This window comes from Polypterus senegalus, chromosome 6 (assembly GCF_016835505.1).
Source record: "Polypterus senegalus isolate Bchr_013 chromosome 6, ASM1683550v1, whole genome shotgun sequence".
NCBI classification, from domain to species: domain Eukaryota; kingdom Metazoa; phylum Chordata; class Cladistia; order Polypteriformes; family Polypteridae; genus Polypterus; species Polypterus senegalus.
The window spans coordinates 20,978,374-21,006,354 of record NC_053159.1 but is presented as its reverse complement, the minus strand read 5'-3'; the positions used below and the strand labels follow the sequence as shown (position 1 = coordinate 21,006,354).

The 27,981-nt window shown below is 34.0% G+C and overlaps 1 protein-coding gene across 4 annotated transcripts in view; it reads right to left on the bottom strand.

Annotated features, from left to right (window-relative positions):
* Positions 1 to 27,981, bottom strand: part of rerea (arginine-glutamic acid dipeptide (RE) repeats a) — a 338,260-nt gene that overhangs the window by 208,926 nt on the left and 101,353 nt on the right. The window contains exon 1 of one of the 4 annotated variants that reach the window (XM_039755538.1): positions 22,423 to 22,827. The exons of the other annotated variants lie outside the window; for them this stretch is intronic. The gene's annotated coding sequence lies outside the window, so the exon portion shown is untranslated. Of the gene's footprint in view, positions 1 to 22,422; positions 22,828 to 27,981 lie in introns of those variants that run through there. 4 annotated transcript variants of the gene reach the window in all.

Genomic DNA, 27,981 nt, shown 5'->3' with positions numbered 1-27,981 from the left:
CAAGTTTCTGACCAATATTGTTTAAATATATATAATCTAAAATTCTAATATTGATATGTCCCATGTGTAAAAACCTGGGAGCATGTTCCATAAATTTACAATGCAGTTCTCTTTATTGTAAGTATTTTCTAAAATTTGTCCAGAATTTACCTTTAATCAACTGCTATAAACACATACTAGAGAGTAAAAATAGCATACACCAACTGCTGTTTTCATATTTTCTTTGAAGCAGAAAGGCCCAAAGGGAACACTGAACCACTGTTTTCTGGAAGGGTTTGCTTTTTGGGGAGGTTTAGCTAACGAACCTGCTTCCTCTGCTATGTCCAAACCCCTGTGGTATTCAACAGGAAACCACTAACGTCCTCTTTAACAGCTTTCCTGACGTTAACTGTGGTTAGTTAAATATGATCCCATCTTTTTACTATCATGTCCACCCCATGTTATCCTGAGTTCACCCACTAAGAGCTGCACAGCAAAATTAGAAGTCATACATTACAATATAAAAGAAAATGGTGAAGGAGTGTTATTTACAATAACAGATTTAGCCTCTAAACAATCAACTATCAGCTAATCAATGGATAATTTAGTACCCTGCCTATAGTCTAGCTTTGAGCAGTAGAGTGCTGTCAAATAATCAAGGTGTTCTTATAAACGTTTCTTGTCAAACACTTTTGTTATTTTTGGAATAATACACTTTTTTGAAAAGAATAAACTAAGATTTATGGAAATTAAAGAATTCCTTGAAGAGCTCTGGGAAATGTGTAACAAGTACAACCTATGAACTGTATTTTTAGGTGTACATGCATGTCACTGTACATAAAGTCTATCATTTCAACCTCTCATTAAAAACGTACACAAGTTACCAGCAGGGCTGTGGGAGTCAAAGTCTAAGGCACTTATTGAGCTATTGGTGTCGGAGTCATGATTCAGTCAAAACTTGTCAATTCTGACTCAACGTAAATTGTAATACAAGGTGTTAAAATTTTAAATATACTAATACAAAACAAAAATACTAATTAGAGGTGTCAAATTAGTCAAGGAATAAGGTATGAATATTTAAATTAAAAGTAAGTAAATATGTGAATATATTCAAACAGTTGTGAGTAATACATGTACTTTTTAATTTATTTTTATTATTATTATTATTATTCTTATTACAATAACGACAACCACATCATGTACAGCAATAACAAAACCCATAAGGAAAAAATATCCTACCACATTTATTTTAATATAAGAGCCATCAAAATCCCGCACAGATGCACTGTGTAAAAGGGAAAAATGTGCATTGGCATTTTGCCTTCATTCTAGAACTGATAGCTGGGTGAGCAGGTATTTGTTAGAATAGCAAGCCCTAATATCAGAGACAAAAAAGAGCTTAAACACTTATGAGCTACATTATATAACTTGTGATGTGCCCACAAAGTATGAAGCCCTTATGACATGGCTGCGTGGATAATAAACCTTTCAAAATGAAAGAACACTTAAAACCACAACCTTTCCCCAGAAAGGGATTCTCAGTGCATACAAAGTGACAAAACCAAAAGAAAGTAAAGCCGGACACACCTACCACTGTATTGCTCATTGAAGCACTTATACAAAATGTCCCCCAAATACTTAAATACACTAAATGCAGTCTTTAATATCTCTTCCCCAACTTATCAGCATTTTGGTCCTTGAGACCAGAAAGGTGAAATCACTGTCCTCTCTTTTGCATAAATTAGAGTATTGAGTTCATTTGTACCTCATAAAAGATATTAAATATACTAAATGTTGAATTGTAATGATCTTTTAAGTGTTTACTCCCCATAGTTTTTTTGTTTAGCAGACACTTTCAAAGCATCTTAAAATCTATAAAAGGAGTTTGAATGTTTACCAAGAAACTACCAACTTAAATAACACAAAGGAAAGATTCGAGAGAAAAAAACAATCACAAGATGGGTAGAATGCAGATAGTTAAAAGTAATAAATTAAATTCCAATGGTGCAAAGTTAAGTATGTATACTCTGATTAATAGGTCTGTAATGCTGAATGCCAGGTGAGTGCTGTAAGTGGTCAATGAATAACAGACAGCATTAAATGGGGTCTTTTTTGCCTCCTTTAGATATGCAGTAAAATTGTAATAAAGGTGGTCTCATTGGTTTAGGCATTATGGGTCAAGCCAACAGCCACACTAGATGAAAACATCGCCATTGATGGAGGTAGCAAAAATGGCATCTGTGACACTGAAGAGGCACATTACAGTGGAGATTTTAAATCATTATAGCAAAAGGAAAAACAAAATTATGCCTGTTATTTTTAATTTGCATTAATTAGAATGTCTTAACATAAAAGAAATGGTCAAAAACTACAGGTTCAGGAGTGAATCTAGATAGGATAAGAAACAGAAGGATGTGTTTAGGGTACAGGAGACATGTTTAGAAAAACTACTGTGTTAATAAAAAGCTGAATTATGGGATAGACAAAACTGTCTTAAACTATGTGTTGAAAATAAGTTAACAATTCAAAATAGCAAAAAGGATTACGTGCAAAAACACATCTGTAAAATACTGCAGCATTGAAAAGTATGTCTGGAGTAACACAATACAAAAATTAGTACAAGGTTTAAAAAAAATTTAACAATCAGATGTCAGCCTTTGTCTTCAAATCAGACCTTTTTTTTGCATAAATTTGAATTATATTCTAATAGTGATGTTCAACCTAACAGCCCAAATACTAATTCAATTGAACTATGTTTTCTTCTAGCATTTTGACAAAAACATAACCTCTTTTTAAATTTCTTTTTAACTAGGGGGCTTTGCCCCCTGCTCACTTCACTTGCCAACCCTGTGTTTGGTTTTTCGGATACACACTTTTAAGATTTTATTTTTCTTTGAATTTTTCCTATTTCATTAATTTCACTTTTATTTCAGAACTTCTGTAAAAACAATATTTGGAATCTGGCGAGTCCCAATATGCTGAATCTTTTTAATGAGGTCAGTGAGACATGTGTTTAATGACTTTGTACCATAATTCAGGATAGCTTTCTATGTTTGGAATTTCAGCACAGACAAAACGATACACATCATCAACAGTTAATTTTTTGTACAAAGTAACGAATAAATGCATGTGAGGTAAACTCTGTTTTTGAAATTCTCAAGATTCTTTATTTGTCATATGCATAGTTATTATAAAGGACAACATGCAGTGAAATGCATCCTGATCTGCTTATTCTAACTTTACAGAGTTTTTGATATTAGTTAGATTAACAAATAGTCAGATTGAAAGATAACAGTATAGTAGAACATAAATAAATAAGTAAAATTATGTGAATAAAGTATAAATAAGTGTTAAGGTGCAATAGTGCAGTGATTATTGTGCAAAACCAAAGTTAGACAGGTGCATAGTTAAATGAGGCAGTTTGTTTGCGCTACTGCGATATTTACTTTCTTTATTTTATACTTTCTAATTTACCTACTTTCATATCCTTTAACTTTCTCCACATGTGTATCGTGCCAACTTTTTTTTTTTGAGCCTTTCGAATTCCATTGCTTTCATAGTCTCTAACCTGCTCTGCATGTGTTTAGCAGAAACGTTTGTGAACGTCTTTATGAAGTACTACTTTGTCTTTTTCTCTGTCTTTTAACTCTGAGCCGGATTGGACGTGCTTTTTTTCCCCCCCAATTCCACTTGTTCCGGGCTGATAATTACTTTCCTTATTTTCTGAATTTGCACCTAGATTATTCTTTTTTGCTCTTTTTTCTCTCCAACGCTTTCGAGTCTCTTTTCTCCGCGCTGCTTTCTTCTTCGCTTAGTCATCGACATTTCATTTATAACATACTGTCTTTATACGCTTTATATGTGCTGAGAGCCCTGGATCTGTGTGTGCTCAAATACTTTAGACAAATGAATGTTTTGCTGCCTCTTGGCTTATTTGATATTGATTGTAAGTAGGGCGTGTCTTGCAAGAATCTCATGTTCCACGTCCTCTCGAGATGGTCCTGGGTCAATCTCTTGGCACAAAGTCTCATGTTTAAGGTCCACGCGAGACAATCTGTGGTCAATCTCTTTCATCTTGCGGTTTCTTTTAAATGTCTTCCGTGATCTTAACGTGAAGATCATGTCTCGACGCCCTTGTGCTTCTCTCCAGGATTTTTTTTTTTTTTTTATAACAGAGAGATGTTACTCAATGCTTGAAACTTCTTTAATAACTACAATGGCCACAACAGCATCTCTAAACCTTTTAAACCCAAACTTTAACAGGTTGGGGTGCTAAAATGTAGCCTGATTTGTTGGCAGTGATGAAATGAATCTATATTGTGTCTTTTCAACCATATATTAAGGAGTCAGAATTGGAGTCTAAATTTTTGTGTACCAACTTTACAGCTTTGGCTACCAGTATGTTTGCACAGTTTCAATTCAACGCTGTACTAATGCCGAAAACAAAATGAGGCGAAAAATGCTTCTCTTTAGCCAGTTTTAGTAACATTTGGTATCACTATCACAAATTTAATTTTAAGAATGAGAAATTAAAAACTTATATAAAAACATGTTTTCTTAACTTTAATACATTAGAGAAAAAATAGGATTGCAAAACCCTACTGGCTTACTATTAAATAATCTCTAATTGGGATTAATTGATATAATGCGGTCATTTTATTTTCCAGTGAGACAAAATTTAAGCTATGGGGAGTAGGAACAGTGAAACAAGAGGATTGATAATAGGTTGGAATCATTATTTATTGCTACACTACTCTGAACAAAGACAGCTGTAAAATGTAGTCAGAATACAATAAATAGAAGCTGCTGACCAGAAAATGAAGTTAAGAGATAAACTTAAAGAACTCTCATCTTCAATTCTTACATTTGAATGGTATCTTGGAAAGAAGTATACAATTTCATCAATGTAACCTTCTATTTATACAATCAATCATATGAGTTACCTTTAAATGACTTGTGCTAAATTTTCCTAGGTTAGAATTTAATCCCTTGACACAGACATAATGTACCTACCAAGCACTGCATCCATCTGATGATGGTACGCAAGTAGTACAGATTACTAATTAATGCTTTAAAAATAAAACACTACAAAACCAACAACTCAAGAAAATCGGCACTGGATAAAAAAGAGATAAAATACTCAATATATTACTTATCAAGTAAAATCAAACAAATTACTTAAATATTTAGAAAAATTGTAATATTAAACTCTGATGAGTAAAAGCATTTAATCAATTTAAATCATATTGAAAAACATTATTTAAGAAAACGAGATACTAAAACTGCCATTATTACAGATGTATAATGTAATGTATATTACATATATAGAGTATTACAGATGAAAGCAGCGTCATCTTCACATAGCCAAATATAACTTTACTTTTACATAACAGAAACATGTGTCTGATTCATTATCACATGCAATAATGAATACAAAGCAGCCAACGAATAATCCTGTTACTCTACTGCCAACACTTCAATAGTTGCTCTTTCAGAATACCTTTGTAGACATTTAAAGGAGACTCATTTATTTTGGGATGGTGGTGTGTGTTTCCTCTAGGTTTTTGCCAAGCAAGCTGATCATGGAGCTTTGAAATTACATATTTTAAACAGTTCAAAAGTCTGAGATATCTGGTGATGCTGAAAAAAGTGCAGTTTATCAGTAAAATAGAATATGACCTAGACTAATTTCAACCAGAAAGAGACCTGAATGTTCAAATTAAAGTTACCAATATTTGGAACCTGGAAGGCTGAAAAACCATAATAGCAATTCAAAACAACTGTCAAGCTTCCAACAATTAAGTAGTGATTTATGTTTAATCATATTACAAAAAAATAGCCAATAACGGTATAAACTAAATAATCATATTGAAATACTGTTACACATGAAGGTAGTTAAACAACTGTTACTTCTTTACAACCTTGTAGCTGCTACTTTTAAATACAAACTCAGAAGAAAAAACACACACAGGTAACAAAATGAACCCTAGCCCCCACCATAAAAAACTCAGATGCCTAAAAGGTAAAAGGAAGCAAAAACTATTAAAACAAAGCAAATTAGAAGTAAACTATAAAGGAGCCAACTCCTAAATAATACATAAAAATAAAAGCCCACACCATGATAAAAGACTACTCCTTACCTTTGTTGCAAATATATCTCATATGGTGCATAAAATACAGAAAATACATAACTGATGTTTTAAAAGACTTATCAATAAACATTCAGGTAATTGATTTAAACAATCCTCAAAAAGTCTTTTTCCACAGCTGAACAAAAACAGATAAATATCCAAGTGTAAAAGCAAAGGCATGTTAGCTAAGCTCTTACAGTTCCTGCTACAATGCCAAACACCAGCTTGAGTCCCAGGAGGCCTAACACTTTGTAACTATAAACCATTGGCGGGGGACCTTAAACAGCAGTAATTCTGAAAACAATATACTATTTTCTTTCCATCTGCAATATTTGTCTGGAAAATTTCCAGTAAAAATATATCAGTTCAAAAATGTAAATCAAAATTATTACATGAAGAATTTTAAAGCTGAACTTTAATTCTAACCTTTGGTAACTTAATCTACAAAGCAACAAGTAAGACACTTCATATTTTATGAAGATACCACTTGGCATTTGGGACTAGGTCCAAATCCTGAAAGATTTTTAACTTAAAAAGAAATGCACACTATACAAAAGTTTCCATTTATCAAGAGATTGGTGCCTTTCAGTACCAAACTGCATTTAAACATGTATAAGCCATGGTGAATTCAGCCCAAAGTATCGTTATGCAATGTAATGCACAATTTGCATTTTTTGTTCATTTCAATTTAAACCATATGATAATTTAAATAAAACTGGTATTTCTGAAGAACTAAATCAAAACTATGGCTTTAAGGGCAATTCTAAATTAGTTTACTTTTTTAATGGTAGACAAGGAAAACAAATCTGATTTTGGGCACCATTGTCTTAGGAGTGAACATTACAGCAAAGATCTTAATCATTTGACAATAACAACTCACTAAATTAATATATACAATAGATAAAATATATATAATACTCAAGTTTCTTACATCATCTGAAATCACACTTGACATTTCTTCAAAAGCAGACAGTCACAGTATAAAAAAAAGCAAGCAGCACTTTAGAATATACCTGAGAAAATCAAAGATTGATTGCTTATTGACACAATTACCTAGCAAAAAAGATGGCTAGAATTTTAAATGTGCCATTTTAAAGCGAGCAATTTTCTGTATAGTCTGTTTTATCAAGTTTTGAGATGCGATATCATTAGAAAACTCCATCATTAACAAGAAACAAAATATTATTACACTCTTTTGATAATCCAATTATTCACTTTCTCAACTTCCCATAAAAAATAAACAAACAGATTTACAAACAGTTCTATATAAAATAAAATGCTTAAACCCTAAAGCCTAAGAGTGCTATATAGCTAGGATAAGAACTGCATAAAAAAATTAAATATTTCAAAAGGCTGAATTATACCATAGAAATGCTGGAAATACCCTCTTGAGCAAAATATAGAATGTTCACGTTCAGAATATATAACATATCCTTTAGCTATTGCAAAGTAGAAGGTGGTGCAGGATTTTTCCAATTAAGTAAGAGTACCTTACTTTACTTTTAGCACTGTGAATTTGGCCAGTACATTAGAGTTCTATGCAGAATAATTTGAAACGTTGCCTATGAGGGCTTATTAAAATTCAAAAACTTTCTAAGAGAGACTAATGTCCAGAAGAGTCTGAGTTGAGGGCAAAGTCATAACATGTTGCCCAAAAGACACTGAGATGATTTCACAGAATTGGGGGGTTAGAGGGGTATATAAAGTGTACATGTTTAAATTTTGTTAGTCAATGTCTGGCAAAAATCTGAATAATATATAGTATATATATTTTGCTGGATTTCTACTCATATTTACTCAGAACAGAAATGAAACAGCTGCTGACACAGAGGAGGGTAATGGACATGCACTGTTTTGTTTTTAATACAATCATGTGTGCAACATTAAAAAATCATTCCACGCGTGCACAATGGCCTTCTCTTTGAAGACATCCATATTTTGTTATCTAATATGTGCAGTTCACGTGCACAAAGGAACGCACGGACACAAAAATCTAGAGGCACACGATCATAGACATGCACCACGCAACAGGACTGCTGATGAAATCTATGTCACACGGGGCTTTGTGGACAACATCAAGTATAAACAAAACAGTTTCCTCCTCCTTTGTTTCAGTTCGTGCAAGGCTAAACTATTTTGTAGCTCTAGCTGTTGTGGTGTATAGTATCAATGACTCTATAGTAGTTAAGTAGGGAAATTCAGGAAATTAAAAAAATATTAGAATAAATAAAATTCCCAATTTGTAGGTAAAAAAAAGTGTCACTGCTACTTGTACAAGTTGTACTGATCCCGAAGCTGAATGAACATGAAATTATCTTTAAAATACACTGTTTATCAAGATTTCTAGCAAACAGTTTTCTTTTAAGAGTGTAAAAACAGCAATAATATAGATTTAAAACAAAGGTAAGATTGGTGCTAAATTTTAAAGTTTGAGCTACAAGGATTTTATAAATACCTATGACTGAAAGCAGCACAAAATGGAAGCTCCTGAAAACAGGAAAGGGTCAGAGATTATCTTTCTGTAGTAATCCATCTACAGTACATCTTCTTAGGTCGGTATTTATCATCCATAATATTTATTATTATCTACACAGTAACTACAAACTGTGTAGGCAATTAAGTTACAAGCTACTTCTCCAGGCTCTTTAAGTGTAACCTTGGGCATTTAACTTCATTTGAGAATTAATCAAAGATTAGAAGTATAAAGGTGAGCAGAACTAGTGAAAAAACTACCTGTCAACTGGGTGAGCTGGAAAAGTAAAACATCTTTCATAAACAAAGTATTCACTTTTTACATTTTAATAAATTATAAGCACAGTTAAGAAATTAATTTTTACCATGTAATAATGTTATAACAAAAGATGTACATGGATGAAAATGTAACCAACATGATTACAGTGGGCTTATACTAAATGTAATTGACCCCTTTTCATTTCCTCATTTCCTGATGTTTCAAAACATAAGGAAACAAGCTGTTCATTGGAAAAATGTTATGAAAATAATATAAATACTGTACTGAAGGACCAAAAAAAAAAAAGCCAAATTTTTTTTTTTTTTTTGGGGAACATGTGGTGAAAGCGTCTACCATTTTGAATTTTGAATCTACCATTTTGCCCCATTAATGAAACAGACAAAAATGGGTTTAAAAACTGACTGGTGCAATATCTGCACTTCCGCTAACCAAGTAAGCATTAAAACTCTTCAGATCCTTCTCATTCTTCAACTTGTATCTTTTTACTGAAGGCACATGTGAAATCTCCAATTAGTCTTTGCATTCCATCTGGGACAGTTGTTTCTCTACACTGTAGAAAATGGAAAACAGAACAGCTGCTGTCTGTGGTGGTTAACTGTGTGATCTACAGACCAATTTAGCAACAGGAAACTGAGGAAATGTTTCTTAGAATGTATCTTCCTGGAACCATAGAGCAACATTCCAGTTTTGGCCTGTCTGTGTCTTCTAATGTTCTCTCTTTATGTATAAACTGAGCTGACCTAGGTAGAACAAAAAACACCTGTAAGTAGTACAGGAAAGGGACACAAAAATAAACTGACCAATGACTAATATAGAAAAATAAGTAAGAAATGATTAAAACTAAAATATAACCAGTTACTTAATAACTTTAGAATGAATCACCCTCAAATCACAGCATATCGGATTATCTACAGTATGTATTTGACTGTTCTGTTTTCATGGAAAAAACCTAGGACAGACTTAAAAAATAAATAAATAAATGCAAATTTCAGACATGCTTTACAGGGCAAGGCAAGAGAATGTAAGCCCCAAAAAAAATAAAAAAAAACACCTCCTCCCCCAACATAAATTAACCATACGAAGACTATAATTATGCAATTAAAAAAGACAGTAACCAATGCTTACTAGATCTAAAATTTTAACATAAAATCATAAGCAACTAAAGTTTTTCTTTAGCATTATTGTTTTACTAGACAACTGCATGACTCTGAAAGCTATCACAAAGCCCCAGAACCAATATATATGATCAGAAAAAGCATTCATCTTGACTTAAAAGAAAAATGTATATTAGGAGGTCAAATATAACATGCAATACCTGAAAATAAGCTTTTCAATGATTTAATTAAAAGAACGTAGAAATAAATGAAATTAATGATCACACATACATGTACTATATAATACACCCAAAACAAGTAACAATTAATGAAAGATTTGTTTGAAATTGTAAACAATCTACTAAATAGTTTAAGTACTTTTAAACCATTACTACTACAAAACTGGTTTGTCTGAATTTTACGCTCTGGTCTGTCCAGATTCCTTGAGTGTTACAATTGATACCACAAGCCTAAATCCATGTGAACTGTTGCTTAAGGCACATGGACAAGGAAAAAAAATCCCATATCATTTGAGACAGGAAAACCTAAGGACAAATTTCTAGTTTTAAAAAGGCAACTTTACATTTTTTAATTAAGATGGGTTTGGATATAGTTGCCTAATAGACTTTTTTTCATTTGTCAGATAACATTTTATAAGGGATAATCATTTAATTGTCTCTAATATTTTATTTGACTTCCTCCCAGGAAACAGGGGGTTAATATGTATTCCCCTTTTCTGCATGCATGTGCTAACAAATGCAGCACATGGAAAGTAATCAATAACAGCTGAACAACTGATTTAAGATTGTAATCTTTTGGAAGTAGTATAATTTTGTATATTGTAAAATTTATCAGTTATGTGTCACAGGACATGCAAAACTTACTGACTCCAGCACTCCGAGTAAACAGGAAAGATAAGTTTCCTCAAATATTCTTTTGTGCTTAAGCAAAAGCTTGGTGGTATGAAACTTAAATAAACGCTTTGATCCAATAACCACAAACGACACTTACAATGAAGTCAACAAACTGTTAGCTTTGGACTGCTTTACTTAAGGCTAAAAGTAAAACAAAATTTACAGTGGATTATTTGTCGATTTTCTTCATCGCATTAATGTTAATAGTTGTAAACCAATCCTTGAGCATTTTTTCCTCAGACTATGCCAAAATAATAAGTGTTTACAAGCATATTTGTTTCTTCTTTATATAAGAAAGGGCATTCACTCAAAAGGATTATCTACAAGCTCCCATTTAATCAGCAGAAGCTGGCGAGTAAAAATCCCATTTCTCAGTGGAGTCTCAGGAGAGCTTTTTTTTCAGCCATTATCAAAAAAGGAAATCACATTTTGGCTTCTTTTTTGGATTTCAATAGTAAATAGAGTTCCTACAGTATTTTGACTGCTTGTAAAACTGAATTCAGTAGGGATTTGTTACACTGTCAGATATATGGATAGGAATTTTTACTGCTTTGAGATTATAGCACTCTTGTTTTTGGCTCAGTTATTATAGTCACAGCTGCTTGTATAAACACCTGCTTTAGACAGTTAAAATAATCCTTCAAAAGGCCATAATGTGAAAATATTAAGATGCTTCAAACTAGAGGAGTTGAACCCCTGCACTAAGTGAAATAATTCTACACGCTTAATAATGTCAATCTTCCCTTACAAAACACTTCAAATACTACAATATCCAATAAACACCAAATACATGTAAACCTGAAACACATCCATATTTTCATATGAATCTGTGCCCAAATACTAAAAAAGTCAAAATAAAAAAATGTACTAAGTTTGAGAATATTTTATAAAACATATGCTCATTCTCCTAATTAAATTATATTTAACTTCTCAATGAAAAAAAAAACTACTTCATATTCACAGTTTGGATTTTGTAACTGAATGACAATTACTTTAATCACTGGTTACCTCAATTAAAAAATGATTTTATCACCCACAATTTATCAGTAATGGGTATGCGGAGTGTGAGACAGAGAGTCACCTTTACAGAACTTTAAGGGGACAGAGGAAAGATTACTGTACCTATATGGTCTCTTCATAATAACAAATCCACCTTGCCTGGGGAAGAAAAACGCACCCCATATACAGGGAAAAAAATATGTCAGGCTTCCAAAATTATTATGATACAGAAACTAAAGCAAATGGAGGGTAAAATAGCATCTATCAAAAATATGCTGGCACAACTAACTCTAATTATGGAATTATAGAAAGCCAGAATGTATTCAGGTTGTTCATCTTATAAAAAGATTGCACTCTATTGTTAAAAGGTAATATCCAAGTTGATACATACATTTTTATGTGAATAACAATAACATGACATTCCACAAAGATGATGTGCAAACTGTGTCATAACACATGCAACGAAAAACCATTTGTAACACTTATCTGACTATACATTACAGCATATCTTCCACAGGAGACTTAAGAATGGCCCAGGAGCATTTTGGCCTTCATGTTCTTACTGATGAGATCATAATAATAACAATTAATAACAATAATAACAACAATAAATAAATAATAATAACAACATTTCTGCCTTAGATCTATCATTGCTCACTGTGTGTCTCATGGTGGAGTTGCAAACGCTGATTTAAGCTGAGGTCAAAGAGTTACTGTACGTATGTCCTTTGAAGAGGTTTTGGCAGTATAGACACCATTAGAAAGCCTACTGTCACACTCTGAACACAATGGCTCTGTCTACACTTTGGTGTATCCTCAGTCAGAAGCTTTGAAAATTGATTTGTGACATTTTTCCACAGATCAGCAACTTGATACATCCATTTCAATGAGGACATCTTCAATTTTATGATGTGTGGGGGACAGGGGAAACCAAATTATTCAAACAAGTTGTTTATTTCTTTTATCACAATAATTTCAAGGGAGGGTTGGATAACATTTTTTTATATCTTATAATTATGTTTTATACGGAGTTTCTCACCAAAACACTAAAACTTTTGGTGCTTTTTTCATTTAGGCATTTCACAACAAATGACTACAGCCCATGAAAAATTTTTTTATCATGCTCACAGTGAAAAACTGAAATAATACAATTAGAAATGGGGTGAAATCTATTTAATGTAAATTAAATTGAGAACATAAGACACATATAAACATTATATGTGCATGTGAACCAGTTTTTAATTAACAGAGTTTTGTGTTCTACTGAAAGTTTTTCTATGCAATTTAATTGTATTTGAAAATTTGAGCAGTTGCCTAAATTTGGCAAAAAGAGATTCACAACATAACAAAATGAAGTAAACTGAGCTGTCACAGGTCAACTTCATTGTTATTTATGGCACTTGAACACAAGCTTTAGTTCAACAGTGAGGAGGAAAAATGCTGTAGGGATCTGTAGAATATCTAAATTAGCAACAGTACAGCACAGCACTAGAGTAATCTGTGTATTTGAATTTAATGTTTTCACAATGACTTCAGTTTGGCATTAATTTTAGGCATTCTGTGTGTAGTGCAGCAGAAATAATTGAGCAAACAACAAGCTTCAAAGCATTAAAATATCTCAATGCCAAACTGAATACAATTATTTAATATGGCATGTGCTTTAAGGTATCACTGACCTAGAAGAAAACAAATGCTTATACGTGTCATGAAATAATTAAACTTCAGAGTGTTCGGTGGGTAAAAAGGGTTTGCATTTCCATGGGACTGAAAGTCTGTAAAGGCAAGATGACTTCTTTCAAATAAGTATACAAATATTAACCTTTCAAGAAATAAAGCGAAGGCATTTCATACAACAGCTGCATGGTCTATTGCTGTTTGCTAATAAATTTTACATCAGGTCAGATTTTAATTTTCAAATCGCAACACACACTATTCCAAACAACAAGTAGTGTAATTCTGATTGGCTCTACTGTAAATGATTTAAATGTAAATATAATAATCTCAAACCCACTTCAGCCAATTTAAGTTTGGGTGTCAATTACACCACAGTGCTGCCCCATCCCTGAAGTCAAAATAAAATACACTTAGAAAAAAATGCACTTGATTAATTATTGTACCCAGTTTGAAAGAACAACCTTTTTAAACCACATTAAAGCTAAAGATATTCTGGTATTTTGAAACTATCAGTTGGGTAGCAAGTGGTTACTAGAAACTGGAGCATTTATTTGTCAAATGCTCAGAGAAAATGAGTAATAAAATGACAGAAAAAAGAACAAGGCACATCTGTATAGAAAAATAAAACCAGCTGATTTTTACATTTAGAAAGAACTGAGAAAATTCAAGGCAACCACTATGTATGGCAAGTCTACAGTCCATTCACTTACTGAACTTTTGAAACTGTAATGACAACATCAGGCTAGTTTGCATTTTAAAATTAAAATTATTGATTTATGAAGTATACCAATAATATATTACTTAGGTCATGTCTTCTGTAGCCTATATAGGGTGTTCTTAGGGCTTATAAAAAAAAGTTCACCCCATTTAATAATATATAAAATACCTGTGCCACCAACATAGACTCCATCCAGTTACAAAACAGAGGCAAAATTACACCTTTTATTGGCAAACTGCACAGATTACAATGTGCAAGCTTTTGAGACAGCTTAGGCCCCTTCTTCAGTCAATTTGTAACTTGTAATAAAATAGAGGAATAACTTGTTTCCCCATTTTCACTGCATTAAATTCACAATGTGCAGATTTCATGGAGATATTTAAATAACTGTGGACAAAATATAGTACATATTACTTTCATTTAAACTATGGTAAATTATTATTTTCTGCTTCATACAACTGTCTAATAACTATGCAAAAAGCCACAAGAGAGCAGAATCTGCAAATATGTTGACCAGGCACTGATAAATATCACTATAACAGTTAACCATTAATCAGCAGCAATATGGATAACAAGCCCTTGTCAGTTACATTTAAATGCAACCATTTTAATTCCAAATCCACAGTCAAGAATGCAAAATGTTCGGGATTAAACAAGCATAATACATCAGGCATAGTGACTTAATGTTTTCTACATGGCAATAAAAATGCAACTTGAATGTGATTTTCACATTAATTTAGATTTCCTCAATTAAGTCTCGATCTTTAAAATCAATTCACGAATCCCAAGTCTGACAATCTTTTTTTTTGTGTACAAAGCAACATTTCTGGCCTTAACATAATTTGATGTAAAGTTACAACTAAGATCTTCCTTAATTTTCAATGTATGCAATCACCAAATACACAGCCTTGCAAAGATTTATTAATGTCAGTCAGTCATTGTCCAACCTGCTATATCCTAACAGGGGTCTGCTGGATCCAATCCCAGCCAACACAGGATGCAAGGCAGGAACAAATCCCAGGCAGGCGCTAGCCCACCGCAGGACACACACACACACACACACAATGGACAATTTAGGATTGCCAATGTACCTAACCTGCATGTCTTTGGACTGTGGGAGGAAACCCATGCAGACACGGGGAGAACATGCAAACTCCATGCAGGTCTCCTTACTGCGAAGCAGCAGCGCTACCACTGCGCCACGGTGCCACAGATTTATTAATGTGCAGTGCACAACAGAAATAAATAGTAAAATTAAACTATACTAAGAGAAGTCATTTTCTAACACCTTATAGGATCACTGGTGAAAAGAAAAAAATGTAAGAAATGCTACATGACAAATGCTCTTGATGGTACAGAAGATTAATATCTAATAGGAAAAGTATTATCCTGTTTAAATGTATTCAATAAGTGATTCAAAAAATTTTGAATTAAATTGTGAATAAAGTATGGCAAAAGACAATAAATGGATGCAAAGGATTAATCAAAATTAAATTTAATTGGAATTTTAATCTTTCTTGATAAAATATTAAAAATTTTGACCAAGCATGAAAAAAATTTCTAATTAGAAATAATACATATTGTATAGTTTCTAAATTAAAAGTGCCAATCCAAACTACAAATCCATTTGTTTCGCTTTTCTAATATATCTAGCAAATATCTGGATGATTTATTGACAGGAATAGATTGGCTTTCCGGAGCTTACTTGAGATTTCACTTTTTTTATTTTCTTTTGATACGCCTATTATGCCTGATAATGGACATAAAGGAGGAAATGTGATTGAATGAACAGCTCCTGTTGAAGAAACATTGCCGTTTAGACTGCTGCGTTCTGTTTGTTAATTGCCTCTTTTAAAAAGAACAGCACTGAAGCAAATAAAAAAAAATAGAACAAAAAAGTTGACTGTCTAAGGAAATGAATAAAGACCCTTAAGAGAATCTTGCACATTAAAAGCTATAACAATACACTGAAACGCCCATTTTTAATTTAATCTAGTCAAAGTGATGGCACACTATTTGGTATATAAGGTATCACTTATGATTTACTGCAGAAACCTATCAAATATTAGGTGACAAATTAGATACTATTTAAAAGGACGTAATTAACCTACTGATAAATCTGCTGGAAGAAAAAACAGTTTTCATGATGTGGAAAGAGGGGACAGTGTTTAAGAACTACAAATCTGTATAATGTGATTTAATTGTTATTGCCTTGCTGTCTTTCTACTCAGTAAAGCCTATTATTTCACTGTTTTTAAATCAGTTAAGCTGAAACTGTGAGTTGAAATGGATGTGAATAAAACATGTCACATCCTTTTGACATAATCTCTGCTCTATATCAGCATCTGCTTCATTGTTATGAACAATTAATACATTTTGGGAACACTGCTCTAAATTTGAGTTCTTAACCTGTTGCCTTTTGGTGTTAGAATATTTGGGTTAGATTTTACAAATATTTGGTATGGATTCATAAAGAATGTCCAAATTTGTTTTAAAAGCACATCCTTCCATAAATATAAACTACTAAAACAAGTTATTTTATTTAAACTTGACTTCATTAAAAAAGCAAGACTGATATAAAAATATTACACATTCATAGGTCTAAAATTACTCCAAATGATCACAATATGAGATATTAAACATCTACCTTCTTTTCCTTTAAAGACTTAAAAAGGAAAAATATCCATTTCAGTTTAGAGCCAAAAAAGTAATTAAACAGATAACTTTATTGTATAAAATTCAGATATGAGTAAAATACACAAACTAAAGTAGATAAATGAAATTGTCATCACTTTCTATAAGCTTCAAACTGACTGAATTTTTAAAGAACAGAATCCCTTACATTATTTGTGAGTGTGTATGTCAATATGCATTACACAATAGCTGTGTCACCTGGCTTCGCCCTGGAAATTTCATAAGACAATGGGCATCCGGTATAGTACTGTCAATTAATCAGGTGTATCAAAAATATTATGCAACTAAGTAATTTTCTTGTACAATATTTGTAATGTTTTTAAAACCAAGAGCTAACATCATTGGCAGGCAGTGTGGTAATATATCCAAATGTATCTTAAATATTGAGAGTCACCTTAATAAAGGTGTCAGTAAAGTAATACTTACATTATTAGGTCACTGAAGCTGCTTACTTTGAACATGATATACACAATTGCACGAGGAAAACATTATGCAATAAATCAATTCCAATTTTTTACTGCTTTTCCTAGTAACTTTGCTTTTGTTGATGGTCACTACAAAGCACAATTTTTATTCTTTTGAACTGACATTGGTAATCTGAAGGAATAATGTGAAACTTGAGCATATTTTGAAATGAACCACCAGAGTAAGGTTGTACAAATATGCAGAGCATATAGATTTAGTGGCTTTTGAGTCAATGGCCTGTGTATTATAAATGAAAACAGGTAAAATTATAATAGGCCAAGAACTATTTGCATCACATTGTTGCCTTTCATTAGGGGGCACAAGATTGGCACTTAGAGAAGGCCACAAGTGTCCCTGTAACACCCTCCCAATGTTCTGGGCCGAAAGCAAAACCTGACATGCCTCTGCACTGATTTTGGAGCATGCCACAGTGCCTTTTGAAGAAAAAAAAAAACAAGACAGCGAAAGGAAGCTTCAACTAACTTTGTTTTAACACCTCTTTCCCCATCTTCAGGCAAAAAAGTCCTGTCTGATAATGAGTAATGTCGCTGCCACTCATTTCAAGGACGCCAATTCTATAAATATCCAAGTCGGACCGTTTTACAGTATTCATGCATAAATTCATACATGCGTAAAAACACACACAAACATAGTGTACATATATTCTGTGCGTGTGTGTGTGTGTGTGTATACACACACACATAAGGGCACTTAGGTCAGGTTGAACGTTGCAATACGAATAAAATTTTAATTTATTAAAAAAAAAGACCTTATTTAAAGGCAAAAGATGACAGTCAATTGCAAAAAGTACAGTTGTTTGTTTTACCAGCACTAACTTTGGAATCATTTTACTTCAGATATGCTGTGCAAAGCTGCAGTATTTTGCAGATCTGTTCACTTCATTTCCATGATCAGACATTTGTTAATTTTGAATAGTTAGCTTAACTTTATTAAATCTTTATTCATAAAACTTACACCCACACCCCTTGACAATGTAGTTTTTTTTTTTCCCCCCTTCGAGCCTACATGTGTACTTAGAGCTGTTTTGCAAACACTTTTCTGCTGCCCTAAAAGTATCAGTTCGCATCTGATTCTGTCCCTTTCACTCATTGTCCCCCAATCAATGACTGTTGTTTAATGCCAAGACCTTCTCATTAAAGCAAATGGAAAATCATAATTCTGGTTTTCTTTTTATTACAAAACCTTTTCTTAAAGAGCCAATACGCCAAGTCCTACAATTAGTCTATGTCCTACATTGCTGTCAGTTTGACACATAATACAATACCTACAACAGTGAGGTGTCATTAAAAATATTCAGGCAATCTGTATTCAAATATTTCTGTATCTGTAAAGGAAAAGAAAGTAGACAGATTGAGCGGAGCCTGACTTGTTCTCATGACAATCCTATAAGCCACAAAGGAGCTGCTTTTCCGGGTGAGTCCACAGGAGCCGGCAGGCCTTTTATTCTGAATGCCATGATATTAACTTTAACCTGCCACTGTCCACCTCAAAAATAATAAAACAACCCTACCTTCAACCTGCATGTCTTTTGCCTGCTCTTTAACTTCATTCACTACTCTCACCCTGTCATGATCTTACTAAATGACTTGTATTCCTAATGATCGTCATCATCACAGGAAGCCAAAAAAGCAGCTACAAAAAGAAGTCTAAACCCACACAAGCCACAAATGCTGGCACCACGATTTGCTACATTATTATTACTTTTTTTTCCCCCACTTTTTATCACTTGTGATGCCTCTGTAAATCATGAAGTGTTTATGACAATGTTGTGTAGGTTTTGTAGTACTCAGCTGGGGTCTCTGTGCTGCAAACATATTGTCCCATGTATTTAAACAAAAGCTGTCCGAGTACCTCTAGAATTTTTTGATGATAGTGTTTGTTCTTGTTGTGCACCCATTATTTTAATAAAAAAGTATTTTAAAAAAGTACCTACAAACATACATGTATAATGTCCAGAATTATTAACCCAAGTTTGAATATATTTGCATATTTACTTGTTTTAACTGAAATATTCAAACCTTATTTTTTGGCTAATTTGATAGCCCTAATATGTATGTGAATATTTTACAAATATGTTTTACATATACACAATACACACATTATATACATGCCCACACCAGCAACATACAACTGAAACATATAATTGTTGTATAACTCATTTGTTAGCTTCAACAGATTACTTTCACCAATGCAAACAAAATATTCATATATTTAGCACCTGGCAATTTTACAATGCATTTTAACAAATAACTATTTTTTAAATTAATAAATCAATAAAAAATAACTAGTAAAAGCAAATTTGCAATTTGCACATAGGGATGACAAGGGCCATCATTTATACAACCAGCATTAGCAAAAACATCCAATAAACAGACAAGCAAATGCAAACCCTACACCAAAGGAAACATATAAAATTTAAGATGAGATGGATGATATCGTCATAATATGTGCACAAATTTGAATCTATAAATGTAGTATAACCATTTTTCAGTATATGAATTGGTGCTGTCACATTACTTAAATACTTCAAAATGTAATAATCATACAAATATACAGTTATTAAAAACACACGTAAACCAGTCACCTACTTAAATATCATGCTCAAATGCGGTGAACCTCATTTCCTGATAGTGCAGTAACAATTAAAGAACACATCACTTTGTAATTCTAAATGAAGACAAAATAAACCTTGATAGCTGGAGAGATGCAAGGGCAGTACACTAAAGAGAAGAGAAGAAAAAAAAATCAGCCTCTCATTAACACACTTCTGTGCCAGACATAGCCCATCAATCACCAATCAATTATCTCAAGCTGCTCTAATCAAAATTTGCTACGAATACAGCTTTTGTGTGAATTAGTCACAACTAAATGACTATCTCAGGATTCACTTGCCTATTTGAAACGAAAAAATGAACACAGATGTATTTAAAAATAGCTTTGTTTAAAGAAAACCAGACTAATGATGAATTAAACAATAAATACAAAATTGTAAATAGTTATTACAGAAGGTTAATTTCAAATGGTTCATTAAAACTTTGTATTTCTTTTACACATCAAAAGGAAAAAGGAAACAAAATGGGCAAGAAAGCCAGTAAGACTGTGCTTAAAATGTATGTTCAATTTACAAATCAAATGCAGCTTGGAGATTATAAGGCAACACAGAAATGTATTTCTTAAGCAAATTATAAAAAATAAAAAACCTGAAAGTTATTTCACCAACATTCCACTTTTTATAGGTTTCTTTAACACAGAACACCTGATATGCAATCTGCCAACAGCGCCTGAAAATAATGTTGCCAACTCTGTTTTTAAACAAACACCCTGTAGGACAAAGCCCCAAGGCTTTTGTGACAACCACGTACAAATGGGAGTCTCAAGGTGCCAAGCACTTCTCTTCAGAGAACTGCAGCATATGTTGGTCTCAGAACTTTGGAGCAATTTGAACTACATTTGTGCACATCTTGATTTCCAAAACAAAATTTTAAAAAGAGTTCATCAAAACAAGCCAGCCACCAAAAGTAAACAAGCTTTTCAAAGAAGGAACATTCAGAAATGTGCTAATGAGATAAACAGTAAAATTGTCACATAAATGCATCAAAACAAGCACATAAGCTGAAAGAAATAAACATGGATACAAACTATACATTACAGATAATGATATTAAGATCACTTTTCTAATAAAATGAAAAAGATACACAAACATGGCCAAAATTTAGAGTACAAACAATGACATTTAGTTCTCTTTTCTTGTAAAATGATTGGAAATCAAAACATACCAACAGTATTTTACAAACTTGAATATTTAAAAAAATAGCGCACAAGTGTATACACCCCTGCAAACACATCATAATTTATCTTTTGGCATGTGTACAGGCCTATACATGACGAGGCGAGATTCCCCCAGGGGATTCTAAAATTGACACTACTAGTATTGATGAGACACGGATTTCTACTTGTTGCACAATATATTTAGGTGGACGGCTGGTTCAGAAGCATTCTATCTGCATATACAACTCTGGACAGACGGCACTTAATATTGGCTAGCTGAATTGTTTGGTTTGTACAGCTTTGTAAAACAGATCTACAACAGAGTATACATCACACATATCCACACAATGTGTGCATGAGCATACTCTTTGATGGCTTTGCACCTGATGCTTGGATTTGAGAATGGATGGATATGCATATTTGACATTGATATGAAGTTATGATTTGCTCCTTGTAACCATAAAAATGTGAATAAGAGGAAAAGAAAACAAATTACACCGTGTTTATGCATCTAAAATAATTCATGACTGATACTGAATGTTCTGGCAAGTCTGCAATGTGTACCTCTCCTTATATGTTACAGCCTGTATATACAAAAATAAAGAATATGAGCAGGGGGTGCAATACAAGGGTGCTCATATGAATATGTAACTAGAGCTGATTTTTTTGTATATGAATTCAGGAAAAACAGAGGGCAGCACGCTTGAGTTGTGTACCTGCACATTAAAGAGGGGCAAACTCGTGTTACTAAGCTGCATTTCCGAAATGCATCCCCTGTTATACGGAGACTGCTACACACCGCGTAATCTCTCATAAATACATATCTAATGTGTTTGCACAAACACGTAGCGAGCTAGAGAGCATAATAAGCATAATTACCCACATGCGGCAAACGTGCTGGATGGCCTGTATGCTGAACCCCGGAGAGAATGTCACATTAGTCTACTTGCGGAACGCTTGCTTGAAAGTAAACTCGAAAAGCAGGGTTAAATGGGGCGGTCGCGCGCAGTTAAGTAGGGACGACTTGACTCCATCCACCCGTGTTTGACTCTTTTCACGCTACTGCCATGCCGGGCCACGGTTTACTGGAGCCTATCAATCTCTCGTACTAACCCAGGGGGATGCGCGCTCGGTCTCACTTAAAGTTCTGGGTTCCGATGAGAACAATCCCGTCGCGAGCGCGCCTAGTACCCCATCGGTTTCGTTCACTCACCCGCCAGTCTGTTAATCTTTAAATTCCTGGAGGTGACGGCACACAACTTCACCGCAATCCAAGCAGCTGTTCCCAAGTGACCCCGACGGACCTTTCTTCGTGGTCTGGGCACCATCCAACAGAAGCAAGGCAAACAATGTAACAGCCACTTTTCTTCCGGTCTTCCTTGGGTTTTTTTTTAATCCGTTACAAGCCGCATCCCGCCGAGGTGGAGAACAAGGCAGAAACAGCAAGCAGGCACTTGCTAAACAAAAGACGGTCCTTGCTTTGCCTATTTCCATACAAGATCACCCAGACGCTTAAACAACGAACACAAGAAACAACGTGAGAGAAAGAGAGCGCGCCAGTGCGCAAAACGCAGGGTGGGGGGTCCCTGAGAGACCCCCAGCGTCTGTCGGAGCGCAATGACAGTGGAGTTGGCGTGAAGGAAATTACTGTTGAACGTTTTACCGACTGAGCTACTCCAGCTCGTGCTCTCCCCCCTTCTCCCTCTTTCCCTCCACGATCGCGCGCACCCTCCTCCCCTTAGTGTGACACGGGCGCGCGCACTTCCTCTCAGCTGTTCGGCAGACACTTCCACATGCCTGACCCAGTCTTTTTCATCCAGACATGGTGAAGAAGGACACCACCCCCTTACACACACCCTCTTAATACATCAGACCCAAGCGGAAGGGAAAACCCGGACTGGACTCATCTCCTTGGACACCACGTACGTTTTATTTTGGGGGAGGGGGTGCTTCGAGTGCACGAAAGATCCCCTCTGATGGATGGCAGCTCTTAACAGTACGGTCAACTAGAAAATGCATCGGTAAGCAAGATATTAGAGCAGAGCGTCCCCGGGAGTGATCAGCAGCTCCCAAGCACAGCGGCTGCAAGGAATATCAATGCACGGCTCTGACGTGCATACTGCGGATCAAAAGAATTAAGAATAATCATCATTAACAATTTAGAAGAAAGGCACTCAATCTCTTTTGTCTGAACGAATTTAATAATTGCAATTAGCATGAAGCATTGTGCCAAGCATTTTATTCTTTCACCGTCAGACAAAAAGTACCAGTGCTTTAGAATTACCATGAAATCTGGAGAAGATACAAAACAGAAATAAACACTTCACTACTGTTTATTTAGCTAACACTATTCACACACATACACACACACCCAAGTAACTTACAAATCACAAATGCATATTACAATTGTTTCTATATTTCTTGAGTGGAGTACTGGCAGCTTAAGTGACATTGTTCAGGCTTACAGGGAGTCAATGTTGGCAGTGGCATCACTGCAGAACTGAGCTACTGCTCTCACTAACACTGACCACCTGAATTCAGGTGTTAAATGTGTTAACTTCCCCATTTTAAACTCTATTTTTACAAGTTAAGGTAGAGTTTGGGTACCCCTTCAACATTTTAGCAGCAAAATGGGAGTGAGTTGCTTCAACACAATTCATAATCACAACCTGTCAAAGGATCAAAATAAATGTGGTTCCACCTTCAAAGCTTCAAAAATAAAACCTGTGACTTAAATTTCTAGTGGCCTTAGCATCAATATCCTTAACATTATGCCATGGTGCATTGAGGCTCATCTCTACACCCCTGTTAGAAAAGCCTTCAACCGGCATGAACAGAACCATCACCTTGGTTTAATGTAAAAAAAATCTTAGTCCAGCCACTAGGTCATACGGGCTATTTACATGGAATTAGAGACACCAATGGTACTGAAAATGCCAAATAATTTTGCACAACAGAATGAATACTTACTTAAGGGAAAAAAGTGATTATGTTAAATATTACATTTACATGTTATTACTATTATTTCAGCTGATGCCTTTATCCATTTTAAGCAAACAGCCCCTTCACTAACTAAAATTTCTGAAAATAGCAAAAATTTTTTACAAGGGCAGGGCTGTGAAGTATATGAATTCAATCCAACATGGAGTAATTCATGGGTCATTAAAGCCCCCTGCAATGAACTGACAGCAATCTGCAGGGTTAGCTCTTGCCTATAAGAGTCCTTTCAGACTTGTAATAGACACAAACATTTTTTCATGCTTAATACACTTCTTACAGTATCAAAACTGCACAAACCACAGCACTCCAGTACTCAATTACATTAATGATCATAAATTACATATAATTTGTAACTTATCCTAACGTTTACACTTTACTAGTACTGATGTTCACACATTCTTCTCCCATATGAGTACTGTACTTTACCATATTCCCAGGTGTTGACAAGTACTAACAAACAACATGAAAACTTTAAACAATTGTGGCCAAGGACTGGACATCAAACCAAAAGGCCACCAGTTCAATCCCTCCTTCCGACACACAGTGCGACTGTGTGAGCATTCACTAACCCCCTCCCAAGACACAATTGTAAAACTTATGTGAACATTTATACTGTATTATGATTTTGCGAGTCACCTTGTAAAATTACTTTGGAAGACACATATGTGATATAATAGATTTTACCATTAGCCACATTACCATCTAATTTCAGTCAAAAGAATCACCACCATCAATCATATTAGTGACAAACATTTCACATGAAATAAATAAAATTTGAAACCTACTAAAATTATTCCCAATTCAAATGTACCAATAACAAAGCCTTTCACAGTATAATCCTCTAAGATACAAGCACTATAATATGTATTATATATTGCTATAACATATACAATTTGCAAAATGAAATGTACATTGTAAAATAAAACCAAACAAGGGATCACCAAATACTGAGATTTACTCCCATTTAATTTGTTCCAGGTTTTATTCCTTGTTAAAGTTGTTAGGTCTTTAGATTAGATCATTCTAGCCTAAACATACAAAGAAATTAGGCCTGTTACATTTCCTGTGTTATAATAATCAAATATTTTTCTATTTTTATTTTTCTGTTTCAAAGCAACAAAGCCAATTTTATAAGTCTAATTGCAAAAAATTCTTATTCTCTTTTATGTTTTTCCCCTGACAAAAAATAAAACATTTTTCAGAATGTTTATAATTTGTACAAATAAAAAAATCAGACACATTCCCCATGTCAAAGAGATTTTCTGGAACAATTCAGTGCATGCTGTGACTATGCCCTCCTTCTGTTGCCCTGTGTAATCGTTGGGAAAAAAACACAAACAAAGCAAGCTTTAAAGAGTTTTTTTCCAAAAGCTATTTAAACAGACTAAAACTATTATTCTTGATATTTACACTTTTATATACACTTATATATCAGCCTTAAGCATCAGTGTTTAAGTGAGGCTAGGTTACAAAATAGGTCTAATATTTGTCAATTTTAAAGTCCAGACTTAAATAGCAATTCCAGGCTTACAGAGTGGGTGTTTAATGTCAGTTGCGTGCTGTGAAGTGGTTGGATGGACTGTCGTGGGTTACAACAGAATCTTCAAAGTCCCTCCTGCCCCCATACTACCCTCACCAGACCAATAAAAGCAACAAGGAACACCTGACATACGGTACTTTTTCCCCCCTGATTAAAATTACATCTTTAAAATTCCTGACCTGCATACCAAATTTCAGGTCTTTAGAAGACTGAGATACTGTTTGTCAATCACAAGGCTTTAGAGGACCAAACTAACCTGACAAGAGGTTTCTGGACAATCACAGAAAGCCAATGCTTAAGAAAGTAATCTGCACTAAAAGAACAAGGACAAGCAAACACTGAAAGTGGGATATGTTTAGCTACAAATCAAATGTGAAACTAAACACTGCAACTTAGATGAAGTGCACATTTCTACTGAAGAGTCAGTCCAGTGATCAAAACCCATTCAATACCAAATGGTGTACTCTGTGTTATGAATGTCATTTGTCTATACTGTTCGCTAACGCTTGCTTTACTACATGACAGGTTCCTAAAACCTCTTCTGAAAATGTCTGGTACAAAGCACAGGTCAAACATGCAATGGAGAGCACAACAGATATAGCATATTTATGGAACCATCTTGCCAGTTTGGTACTTTTTTTGATGTTTTATGTAAACCAACACTATTTTTGGTTAGCAATGAGCCCCACTGATTAGAATTACTGCATAACAGATCTAGTATCTGAGAAAAGTTTGCCATGCCTGGTCGCTATTTGTGTGGTGTTTTCTCCTGGTACTCTACTAATCTGCAAAGGATAGGCTTTGGCACACCACAGTCTTGGTTCTGATTAAGCAGGTTTGAGAATATTAGCAAATTTAGACTTTTACTGTATATAAAAAACACTTCTTTTTAGGATTGCTTTTAAACAGAAAATAATGAACAATTTCCACAGCTCATAATCTGTTTAGAAAACATACTTTTTTTCCTAAATCTTATTATGCTGCAAACAGCACTAACTATGTACAACACTTTTCCACTCTTAGGTTCACTAAACTACATCAAAGTTAATAAAAACAGTCAGTGCTTCATAGTGTGTTTTTTAAATAAAAATGTATGCATAGGGTGTCTACAAACAAAAAACGTTCCTCTGGCATACATATAAAAAATATTGAAAGGATCACCTGAGACTTAAGGTTCACTTGAAAATTAAACATTTTTATTTGAGCAAAATGTATTCTGAGATTGAAAAAGGAGTACACTAGATAAAACAAGAAATGATTTTTAAAATATATAAAAACAAAATACCGTTCCACTCAATCTCACCCTGAATCAGCACTAAAAAGCAAAAAGATGCTTGTGAATATTGACAAGTTACAGGTTTGCTATTTTCCCATCAAATGTAAAAGGTGATGATTCTCAAAGAGTATTTGATCAAAGAAATGGAGCTCATTTTCCTAATAACAGGAAACATCACAATACCACCACTACTAATTTTGACACAGCTCCTCCACAGTGGTGTGCAGCAAGCTTCAGAGAAAATAAACCATAAGGGCCCAAGGACTCCTGAATGAGGTGACATCAAATTCTAGCTTCTCTAGACGAAATGAACTCTCAGATTCAATTTGAACATTTAAAAGCCTTGAGAGACCATGTCTGAGAGAGAAACAAAAATGTAACAGTTCAGGTATGGTCAGGTAGTAGTTGCTTTGGGATGTCTTAACTTAATACTGCTGGCACGCTTTAGATTTTCTAGCTTGGACTGCATATTGGTATAAAAATTTAATTAGAAATTAGCGTCATCACCGATTTCAAAAGCAGTGTCACATGATAAAATAAAAGCATTTTATAGACTTAACTTACTGTGTCAAAAAAAAAACGAAGTTCCTACTTTTTGTAGCAGACAGAATTAGCTAATATGCAAGTATAGAAATGTACTTAAGACATTTAAAAAGTATATATTTAAAACAACTATGTTTGTGCTTGTGTTCCACGTATTATTTAAAGTTGGTCTACCACAATTGTCAAATTTGAATAGCATTGCTCAATAAGCATGAAAACATGAAGAAAAATGTATGGATCAAAAAGCTACTTAAACTTACAGTGCATGTCCCTGAGATATGCCTTTACAAGCACATCCATTGTTTTCAATAGTTGTTCTTCCATTTACAGGTTTTCCATTGCCTTACTGTACAATACAAACTTGGTCTGCTAGCCTTAAAACATACAGTAAGTTCACCTACTTTTATAACATT